At 38.3% G+C, this 11,481-nt stretch overlaps 1 long non-coding RNA gene across 1 annotated transcript; it reads left to right on the top strand.

Annotated features, from left to right (window-relative positions):
* Positions 1-1,024: 1,024 nt before the first annotated feature.
* Positions 1,025-2,945, top strand: LOC125335272. The gene is made up of 3 exons (XR_007207399.1): positions 1,025-1,382; positions 1,868-2,040; positions 2,854-2,945. It is a non-coding gene; the product is annotated as an uncharacterized LOC125335272 (long non-coding RNA).
* Positions 2,946-11,481: the final 8,536 nt, after the last annotated feature.

Genomic DNA, 11,481 nt, shown 5'->3' with positions numbered 1-11,481 from the left:
CTATCTCTGGAAGTGTCCAAGAGACACTGGATGTGTCACTTGGGGATATGGTTTAGGGGTAATTATGGTGATCTGGGTCCACAGTTGTACTACATGTCCTAGAAGGTCTCTTCCAACCTTGATGATTCTGGGATCTATTTCCAAAATCCTCTGCCATGGAATGCGCACCTTCTAGTAGACCAGGTTGCTCAAAGCCACATCCAACTTTGCCTTAAGCACTTCCAGGGATGGGACATCCACAACTTCTCTGTACAGTCTGTACCAGTGCCTAACCATCCTCACAGTAATGAATTTCTTCCTAAGATCTAATCTAAACCTACTGTCATTTAGATTAAAAACATTTTGCTTTGTCTTGTCACTGCATGCCCTTGTAAAATGTCTCCCTCCATCTTTTTTATAGGCTCCTTTCAGGTACTGGAACACTGCTGTAAGGCCAAAGAGCCTTCTCCATGCTTCACAGCCTCAGCTCTCTCAGCCTGTCTTCACAGGAGAGGTGCTTCAGTCCCCCTCTGGTCATCTTGGTGGACTCCTCTGGACTCACTTACACAGCTTAATGTTGGGGGCCCCAGAACTTGGTACAGCACTCCAGGTGAGGTGTCATGAGGGCAGAGTAGAAAGGCAGAATCACCTCCCTTGATCTGTTGGCCGTGCCTCTTTTGATGCAGCTGGGTCACAGTTGGCTTTCTGGTCTGCAAGTGCACATTGCCAGGTCATGTTGAGCTTCTCATCAACCAACAACCCAAGTCCTTCTCTTCAGGGCTGCTCTACATCCAGGCACCCCCCGGTCTCTATCTGTGTTTGGGATTGTCCTGGCCCAGGTTCAGGACTTGTACTTAGCCTTGTTGAACTTCATGTACATGTTGTCATCAGTGGTACTAATTTGATGTATTTAATCCTTAACTTTCTTGTCTTTTGTTAGTAGTGTGTGAAAAACAAATACCTCAGAAGTTCTGAAAAAATCCTTCACCATTTCTGCCACGCTTTGCTCATTTTGTGTAAATCTTGTTGGATAATTCAGCTTCAGATATGGGACTTCCTGAAACCCTCCATTTTGGCAGACTTATTTCTGGTGAATAATTGTCTGAAACACATCACTCAAGTCCATTCTGATTTGCTTCTGTGTAGGAATCCAAAATTCAGTAAGGAAACAAGAAACTCTTCTGGGGATCTGACACAAACTGGGAACTATTGTAAGTCTTCAGGAAAAACTGGTTTTAGCCAGATTTCAAAAAAAGAAAATTCTAGAAACAACACTCTGAGTATTGGCAGAAGATCCAATGCTAACTGAATATTATTTTTTGATTCTTTGTTGCAAAGTAGTGAATGGAGTCCTGAAGAAAGACTGCTTGGTGACTGAAGTGGTTGATATTGGCTAACCAAAGGTGCATTTACAAACTATTTTGCTTTACAAATTCTTTATATACTATCTTTTCTTATTGAAATGTAGACCTTCTCCATTTGGTAACCTCATTTAACTTTATCAGCATTTGAGGAACAATGCAATTGATCTGAAGACAACCCAACATCCTTCTCTGAGTGTTTTAAAGGATGCTGATAATGAAGTTTGGTAACATTAAGATTTCACCTAATTCTTTTTCTTTCCATTTGTAAAATTTTCTTCTCTGTTATGCTTTATTCTCAGTTAGTCTGATTCTGTCATTCTTTACTCAGTCTTGAAAATATCTTTTTAATTTAATTAATGGAAACTAAAACCAAAATGTGAACTGATCTCTATTTTCATGATATGTATCTTCCATTTTAAGAAAAAACCTTTTGAAACAAGTCACGTGGTACAAATGCCCTTCTAGACAAATTTCATGCATCACTCACAATTCCCTAAACTCTTTATATTTAATCTTAATTTCAGGTAAAATGCAAACAGGAGGCAGTTATTCCTATTTTAAAGCTCACAGACTACTATTAAAAGAAACAAGAACTCCTGCCAAGTCTTAGCCACTCTACAAAAAGAAAATCATTATGGACTAGAATGAGCTTCTTTTTACTGCAAAATTTTCCATTTATACTGACAGTTTCCTACAAGTAAGTGCTTTTAAACTGTGCCCATGATAAGCAGTATGGTTTTCAGTCAGAGGCTGACAATTTGTATCAAATTTTGAGGACCAGCAGATGGTGCTATTGCAGGTGGCTATCTTCTTTGGTTTTGTTTAGTTGGGGTTTTTTTTCTGACAAAAACTGGCCACAAGCTCTCAAAAACTGCACTTATTGTCAGTCAAGGCCTGGTGTTTTTCAAAAACTGTGGATGTTCTTCCTACATAAGGCTGTATATCCAGTTGTGTTATTTTCTTAAAGATATATTATGAGTTTTAGTCATATAAGCAACCTGATATTATATGGTGCAAGAAAATTGTAGTATTTGCCTCCCTGGAATGAAGGGATAGTACTCAAGTCAGAATCAGCAACAGACTCCTGCAAAGACACAGTATTCTGGTTCCATATGGTCTAAACAGAGCAACTTGAAATTACTAAAAATGGAAGTGTTTCATTAAACTCTCTTAGGTATAGAAATGTAAAAAGGACTGTGCTTCCAAGCACATAGCATAAGTTTTCTCTAGACAAGCAAAACAGAAGTGAAGCATCTCAAGACAGGGGCATCATTAAAGCAATGACAATCTTTTTGACAAATCTGTAATTTATCAAAGGTACAAAGCTTTTTGTAGGTTGGAGCAGAAATTGGTCATTACCTCCAATAAAAAGTAGAGAAGAAAAGGAAGAGAAAGTGGACAAGGACTTAAATTTAAAAATATAATAAAAGTTACAATAAAAAGATGAAGTCACTTTTCTTGACTGACACCAAGGAAAAGACAAGCCTTCCCCCTTGAATTTTATTTTCAGAACCAGTTTCCCCATTGAACAGAGATCTGTCAGTGCCTCTGTGACCAGGATGTTTGTACCCAGGTACAGAACCAGTGGCACAAGACATTCAGTGAAAGAAGGCAAGTGAGAACTGCCTTTCTCTCAAGGGTATTACATGAGCTTTTTTTTTTCTACAACTTAAAATACAAAATCGAAAAGGGAAGGGAAGGGAAGGGAAGGGAAGGGAAGGGAAGGGAAGGGAAGGGAAGGGAAGGGAAGGGAAGGGAAGGGAAGGGAAGGGAAGGGAAGGGAAGGGAAGGGAAGGGAAGGGAAGGGAAGGGAAGGGAAGGGAAGGGAAGGGAAGGGAAGAGACCTGTATGTAATCCTGTCCAAACTCTCAGAATCTCTAATCTCAGGCACCCCACTCAGCTTCCTTGCTGTCTCCGCATTTCTTTTCTTTGTTAGACAACGTGTCTAACAGAGCTAACCATCTATGAAAATGATGGGCCAAGATAACAATGGAAAGTAATACATTTATTTTCAATATTCTAAAGAAGATTTTTGTATCCAAATCAGACAATTTGGTAAATAAGATAAAGTGCTAATACTTTCAATTGTTCATAATAGTTGGAAATTTATATCCAAAAATTAAGGACATTTTTCCAGTTTCTAATTGCTTAAAAAAAAAATTAAATGTAGCCTGGTTTATCCCAACCTTTGGTGTCTCCTCTTAGACAACCAGAGAAAAATCTTTAAACAAACAAGTCACATTTCTCCTAAAACTAAATTAACTTATCAATTCACTTTACACAGATCATTAAACAACTGCTAAATAATGACAGATTTTGGGCCAAGCAGATCTGGTTTAGGTCTGAGTTTTCAATCCAGTGGAAAGATGTTTAATATCCAGTCCCCTGTATTTCATAATTCCAATACAGGTACCAGTGTCTGTGTGAATTGTGTGAAACCAGAAAAGTTCTGCCATTTCATGACTGCAGACAGACACTTCCCCACCTCAGTTTTCTGCCTCTTCTCATTGCTAGTTCAGCACTTACTGCAGACATTTGGAGCAGCCTTGGTTTCAGGCATAAAGCAAGAAATGAGTGATGCAGCTGGCAACACAACCCCTGGTTTTTCAAGCTTTGATTGCACACTAGGGAATATGAAACACAGGCTCTTAGAAACCTTTTTACTAGATAGTTGATTGTGCCAAAGAAGGATGGAGGAATCAGAGGACGGTGTGAAATGGCCACACAATTAGAGAAAATAAAAAGTCATGCATAAATGCTTTTGTTTTATTTTTTCATTTGGATTGATTTGGTTTGGGGTATTTTTTGTTGTTCTGAAAGCAATAATCTTCCTAGAAAAAAACAATGAGAAAGGAAGGCAGTTAGCACAGTTAGAGATTAAGCACATCAAAATTGCACCCTGTGGTAGTAAGGAGCACAGGTCCTTCAGTGTAGTGCAGGAAGCAAGCTGTCTCACTGTTCACTTTCAAAGGATGTTGTCCAGTCATCCGTTCTCCTTTCTCTTAATGACAACTATTGCAAAAATCTCAGAAGTAATTTTTAAAAATTTTAATTGTTAAAGTCATCCGGGGTATTCCATAGTTTTAAAGACAGTGATATCTGGCACAGATCTGCAACATGTCATGATCACACTATAGGGACTAGGTATGGGGACAAAACAAAAAATTAGACTGCTTCTCTGAACCCCACTGAACCTCCTTGAACTGAGAAAAAGTCCAGGGAGAAGTGCTTTGTATCTTCTAACATAATGCTGTAGATCAGATGTAAACACATTGTCAGAAGGGATATTTACACTATCCTCTCCGCTCCAAAACCCCCTGTTACTTTTGCAGGTGTCCCAAAGAATTACATGTAGGCAGTGTCTACTGCATAGGTCTTTATCTACACCAGCAAGTTTTGCTACCTTACACTTTCTACCTTATACATCTCTACATGTGCATGGTGCAAATCTGACTATTATGCTCATATTCTTGCTTCCTTGCTTCCAATAAAAAAAGCATTTTCTGGATCCTGCGGTGTTTGGGTGTTTTAAGTCCACAGTCCCTAGCAGTTCTCAGTATATCTGTAGTGTGGCTTCTGCGCAGAAAGAGCTTTCTTTGGGAAAGACCTTGTGGTAGCCCAGATCTCAGGAAGGGCAATACACTTGGCATTTCTGCCTGCCTCAGTGTCTTTAGAGGGGTGCCTTGTCAGGGAGATGACAGCTGGACATAGACAGAGTGATCATTAAAAAAAGCATTTATTACAGTCAGCTGTCAAGCTGTTAGACTAAGATATGCTTTAAAAAAATCACTAAGTGGTGTGCTATGAAGAAAAATATTTCTGTTTGTGAAGCCTGAAGGATAAATACTAGTCATATGTGCAGTATTGTTGACAGTTCTCTAAGAGAAAACCCTGGATAATACTTTAACACATACCATTACACATTGCATGCATTTTGAATCCTTAATGATCTTATTACATGCAAAAAAGGAAACTAAAAGAAATTAAACTCAATCATTCCATGAAAAACAAATATAGAACTATGCCACCTATTAGTCTGATAACAGAGATATTTGAAAAATGTTTTATTAACATACAAGAAGACCTTTGAAAAGCAACAAAGGGATTTATCATGGTGATAAAAAGATATGTTGATAAGTTAAAAATTCTTAAAAACATCAAACAATATTTTCCTGGAATTAAAAAAATGAAACCAGTGTGAGGAGAGTGCAAGCTGTTTATCACAGAATTGCAGAATAGTTTGGGTTGGAAAGGACCTTTCAAAGTTAATTAAGGAACAGTTAGTCCAATCCCCTTGCACTGAGCAGGGACATCTGCATCTAGATCAGGTTACTCAGAGCTTCATCCAACCTGACTTTGAATGTTTCTAGAGATAGGGAATCTACATTCTCCCTGGGTTTCATGCCTAGGCTTATGGAGGCTTTAGCCCTGGAGGATTTGCCATACTTAATTTTGTTCTCCACATTTCCAGCATGTGTTGTTAAAGACATGGGTTACATGGGTTGTATTGTTTACTGTCCTAGAAAACCTGCATGGCAGCACAGAGAGTGAATACTGCTAGTGGTGTGTTGGAAGTGATAGCATTTTGGGCCAATTTATGCAATTATATGCCCCATTTTGAAGACTCATGGTGTCCTGGGGCACTGTCCCCTCTGCCTCCTACAGGCTCTGCTCCTTCTGCCACAGGTCTTCTGTTTTCTCTCCAGTGCTGGATCCTCTCTGTTCCTCTTTGCTCACTCACAGTTTTCATTTGCACTCCCTGATCTGAGTCAGTCTTTGAATGCAGTGAAGGGTTTCTGACAAAGAAACTGATCAAGAAAGGTAACATGACTGTTCAAGGGGAAAAAATAATGATGAAATCCATCTGCACTTCTATTTCCCCTCCATACTTTGTCCCCTATAAAGATTCTCTCACTGATATGTAGAAGATCAAAGTATTCTTCTTCCTTTTACTTTTTAAGTGCTGCGATGCTGCAGAGATTTTCTCCTGTGTGGCGATCTTAGTTCCCAACCACACGAAATGGTGTTTAAAGCTATAGGGAACAATTTGAGGGACTTATTACATATAATGTGGTTAAGGCTGCAATTTTTATTCCTGAGAGTGTTAAGACTTTTTATTGTCCCTCTGCTACCTAATTGCACACAGAAAGGATTTCCGCGGATTTCACTACATGTTGGCATTGAAAAGTAGCTTGGGAAAAAGATCTACATGCATTTTTACTAAAAATACTGAGAGCATCTACTAAAATTCCCAGGACGTTTGTCTATAGACCAACAGACTCCCTAATATAAGGCTTGGGTATGTTTCTGCTGCTTAGCAACACATGCCAGAAAAGCAACCCTCTTTTCCTGCCCTTGCCTCTATGCCAACTATGTTACTTTCAACTCTTTCTCAGCATGTTCATGAACAGTCTATCTGGGACCAGTACACTATCTTAATGTATTTCTTTTAGGATTGGTCATCAAAGCACAGATATTCAATTAGGCAAATATGAATTTGCTCTTGTGTTTTTGTTCATAGTGGCGAGGCACAGCTTTGCTGGCAGGGATGCAGCTGGCTTATTACTGTTTACAGTATCAACATTTAACAGTGACTCCAAAGTTTTCTGGAGCTGTATGCAAAACATACCTCTAAATACTAAATAAAATAATAAACAGTAAATATAAATAGGAGAGATTTTTAAAAGGAAGTGTTTCTTTTAAGAGCCCTCAGAGTCCATCTGCCCTTGCAAAATAGTGAAATATTGGTATCAGAATGAACAAAAATTCTCTGGCAAGAAATTCTGGCATCATCCACCATCCATCATCAAATCCACCATCTTTTCTATGATCACTTTTTTGCAGTTTCTTTCAATTCTGTACACAAAGGCTGGACTGCTTCAGTGTTTCTCCCTTCACTCCTTCTTTATATACATTCATACAGCTGCTCTTCTTTGTTCAAAACATGACATACAGATCAGAAACCCGGGTGACTTTGAACTTCTGTGTCATACAAGTCTCTTTTGAAAGGTTAAGTCCTCGAAGCAGTTCCAGATTTACTTTTCTCAGCCCTCACCTCATGGAAAGTTTGGCCTATTTCTTTATCTTTGCTGTTTATTAATCATTTGCTTCTCACCTTCACCATATTCTTAGCATATTAATAATTTCTTGCAATGACTGCTGTGTTTGTAATTGCCTTAGGATTAATTCTACCACCCAATAAAGTCTTTCTTGGGTTTGGCAGAAATAAGAGAACAAGCTGGGTTTGTTTTTCTTAAACAATGGCACATGCACATAGTTAGGACATGATAATGTACAACTAAACAAGATATTGTTTCCTTAATGAAAAAGATGAAGGATATAGGAAAACTGAGAATGAAACTCATGATCACTGTGACCTTTAGGCAGTCTGGGCAGAAGTAGACCCTGAGTAGTTATGGAGCAGCAGTTGTTGGGTACTTGTTAGGGCAGCAGAAACCAACACAGACAGTGTTGCGACAATGCTTGATTTGTCCTTGTTGGATGTCATCCTTGTGCATAACAGAGGCAATTTATTTTATAGTGGAAAGGCTCGGTTGCACCTACCTGGATTGCAGTATGTGAAGCCACATTCAAGGCTACAGCAGCAAACAAGTTCTGGCAAAAATCTTGAGGCATAAAGGAGGGATACAACAAATATAGTCACAATACCTGTAATATGTGCCCTTAAAACTGTGATTCAAGACACTACAAAGAGCAGCCTCCCAGACTGGAGGGTCTCACTCCCCTAGAAGTCATTCTCAAAAATTGCATTGGAGATGAATCGGACCCTACAGGTAAGAGGCCTTTGTAACTAAGTGTTAAAAATCAGAGGCGTTCCTTCAGCAGTCTCACACTGTGTGCCGTTGTTTCCTTTCTTAATAGTCCTGAACTACTCCTGAATTGCATTCACTGAAAGCACCAGGAGGGACAAAAAAAAAAAAAAAAGAAAGAAAAAAAAAGGTGAAACTACAGCAATTCTCCAAACCTTGTTTATTGAATGTCAAGCTGAGAGCAGTTATTGACCCAGGGGGATTACAGTTTATTCAGGGTGCCAAGTAATTATAGAAGTGACATTAGATCATCATTTACACTCACAGTATAGTCATGAATGACAATGTCAGCTAAAACAAGGACAAATGGGAAAGAGGCCACAGTTTACGATATTCCCAAGAAGAATTGCACGGGGTGTAAGTAAATGAGGGTTGTCTGGTCTAGTAGCTGCTCGTTTCCATTGGAAATTACCACCTGCTGTTCTCAGTGGCAGTTAACACTAATATGAGAATCCCTGAGCCAAAGCAATAAACTAACAGCGAATGTTGTTTTCTGTTTGCTGTCTTTTCACTTAGGTAACAGATAGAGGAAATTACAGGAGAGACCTCTTAAGCAGAAAGCATTGGTACTCAGCAAATGTACCCTTTTATCAGAAAATTCTGTAATATAGTTCTGCAAAACTTGCAGTGCTTGCCTAAATTCATAAGAGTTATTCATTTACAAGGCAGGTAGCAGTCCCCTTTGCATGTTTTCCACACAGTGCTTTCCAGATTAAATTTCAAAATATGCAGACTAATCTGCTAGAAATATGAGAACTCCTCAAATTGGAAATACTTATTGGTCTCTGGCATCAGTATAATATCACTGCCTTCTACAGATCTACAAGCAAAAGTGAATATCCAACCCAAAACACTGAGTAAAAAATATCTTTCTAAAATTGTTAATGTCAGGATAACCAACAGCGCTTTTGACATAACATATCAGCTTTGCAAATAGGAAGGCTGAAGGAAATTCTTGGAGGTCATTAGGAGACAATCATCAATGTAGTCTTTCACTAGGTAAGATGAGACTGTTTTACAAAAATATTGCTAAGAACTCAGTCCTAGCAGCTGGAAGACCAGTGAATATAGGAGAGAGGACCATAGGAGCATGCACAGTACTCTCTCCCTGCAGCTTGGACAGAGAAAGCTCTATTTAGCGAGGCAGCCAATCTCGTAAGGAAGAGAAAATAACAAAGCACTCTGCCCACTTTATGATCAAAAGATATCTAGAAAAATTTTAGTCTGAGTTAATTTTTCATCTTCCTCTTTTACTCTTTATCCAGTCTAAAAAGAAAATCAAGTAGTTCAGCTTAGGAAAGGGTACCCCTAATTAAAACAGCATGAATTTCACTTCTCTGCTCCTTTAAATTATCATTATGTCAAACCTTCTGTAGTAAAGGTCTTTTTTTTACAGCTCCTGTGTAAAAGAGAAAATTCAATTCTGTTGTTTTTCTGTATTTTTCTGTGGTAAGATCTCCTTCTCTATTGTGTAGGCTGTGGAAGATGGGTCCCAAAGGCAAAGGAAAGAAAAAAACAGAAAAAATTAAGCAATACATAAAAGGAAGAATTCAGTAACTACATCATTAGATGCATATTTATTATGTTCATATTGATTTCTGCAGGCATAGAAGCAGTTAAACACCTACCTGAAATTTTCAAGGTGCAAATCTCTTACCTACAACCCCATTTATACGTGTATTCTGTGAACATACAAATGTCTGTATACAATCGCACTCACGTAATCACTAAACTTTTACACGCTGTATGCTTTACTAGGTATATTCTTGTTGAGTTACTCCTGTTCCGGAAGAAATACTTATTATTGACCATATAGGCACTTGTAAGGCCACACCTGGAATACTGTGTCCAGTTTTGATCTCCCCAGTTCAAAAGAGACAGGTTGGAGAGAGTCCAGCACAAGACCAGCAAGGTGCTGAGATGATTAAAAACTTGATATATAAAGAAAGGTTGAAGAATTCAAGTTTGTTATGCATTGAATTTCATTTCAGGTGGACATCAGTTTTCCAGTATCTAAAAGCAGGTTAAACAGAAAATGGAGACACACTCTTCATGAGGATGCATGGCAACAGGAGAAAAGAAAATAAGCACAAGTTTCTTCAGGGTAAATTCAGTTTGTGTACAAGTTCTTCACAAAGAGAACAACCGAGATTTGGGATAGGTTGCCTAAAAGAATCTCCCTGCTGCAAATAGTCAAGACTTAATTTGAAAATCTTAATCTGAATAAGGCCTTGTTTTCATGAGAAGGTAGTCTTAAACTAGTTGAACATATAAGCCAAAGGCTACAGTATTTTGGCATGTATCCTTGGTCTGAAACAGGAGCCATGTGGTCAGTACTATCATAAGCACAACTGCAGCTGGCTGCAGGGAATTTTTCCAGAAGCTAAGGAAAGGGACACGGCATTGGAAACACTAATGAAAACTGTCATAGGAGATAATCAAGTATCTGCTCCACAGTGATGGAAGAAAACTATGGTGTAGTTTCCTGGTGTTTTCATGCAGATGGTGTTTCCCTAAATCTCTTTATACCCTCAAACGAAAGAGAAGAAATTAGAAGATATGTTTTTGCATTTAAAAGGAAAGGAAAGAGGAGGGAAGTGGCACAGCAAAGGATAAGGAATAAGGATTACAATGTGTGGTTGGAGCTGAAAGCCTGTTTCTGTTTTCAAGTAGATCATCACACACCTGCATGCCTTTTTAAACACAAACACATTTTGGGGTGGCAATAGCTATCAATGTCCAAGCCAGCTTCAAGAACATTAGGTCCTTGTCTGGTCAGTATGTATGAATAACTCTATACCTAGACACAGTTCATTTAGCTTATTGCATGTATTTCAACACAAGTAACTGTTTTCTGCTGTTGAGGACATGCTTTGCATTAACAAAATGTTTAAGACTATAAAATACTACAAGAATATAGTATGTGGATTTTGTCAAAGTGCTGTGTTTTGTTCAAAAGAGAGACATCAGGATTCTTCTTGTATTGAATCCAACACTGTTTCTATGGTTCTAAATGTTGCCCATCACAATTAATTAAAAGAAAGAAAACATCTTATAATGAGACAATTTGAGATCTTAACAATTGGTTACCATTAAAGCCAGAGTTCAATCCATCTTCAAAGCTCATCTCATTTGTGGATTGGATCTCAGGGAATAATCATTGCTTGATATAAAATTTATCATGACACACTAACAACAAATAAAGTGTTGTAGCAGACATTGAAATGCCTGTTTCCTACAATTCAAGTATTCAAGGCATTTGTACTCTGAGATTTAGATTAAAACTGTCATATTGTCCTAACACTTTG

Source organism: Corvus hawaiiensis, chromosome 1 (genome assembly GCF_020740725.1).
Source record: "Corvus hawaiiensis isolate bCorHaw1 chromosome 1, bCorHaw1.pri.cur, whole genome shotgun sequence".
NCBI lineage: Eukaryota > Metazoa > Chordata > Aves > Passeriformes > Corvidae > Corvus > Corvus hawaiiensis.
Note: the sequence above shows the minus strand (reverse complement) of the source record. Positions and strands in the feature narration are given on the sequence as shown.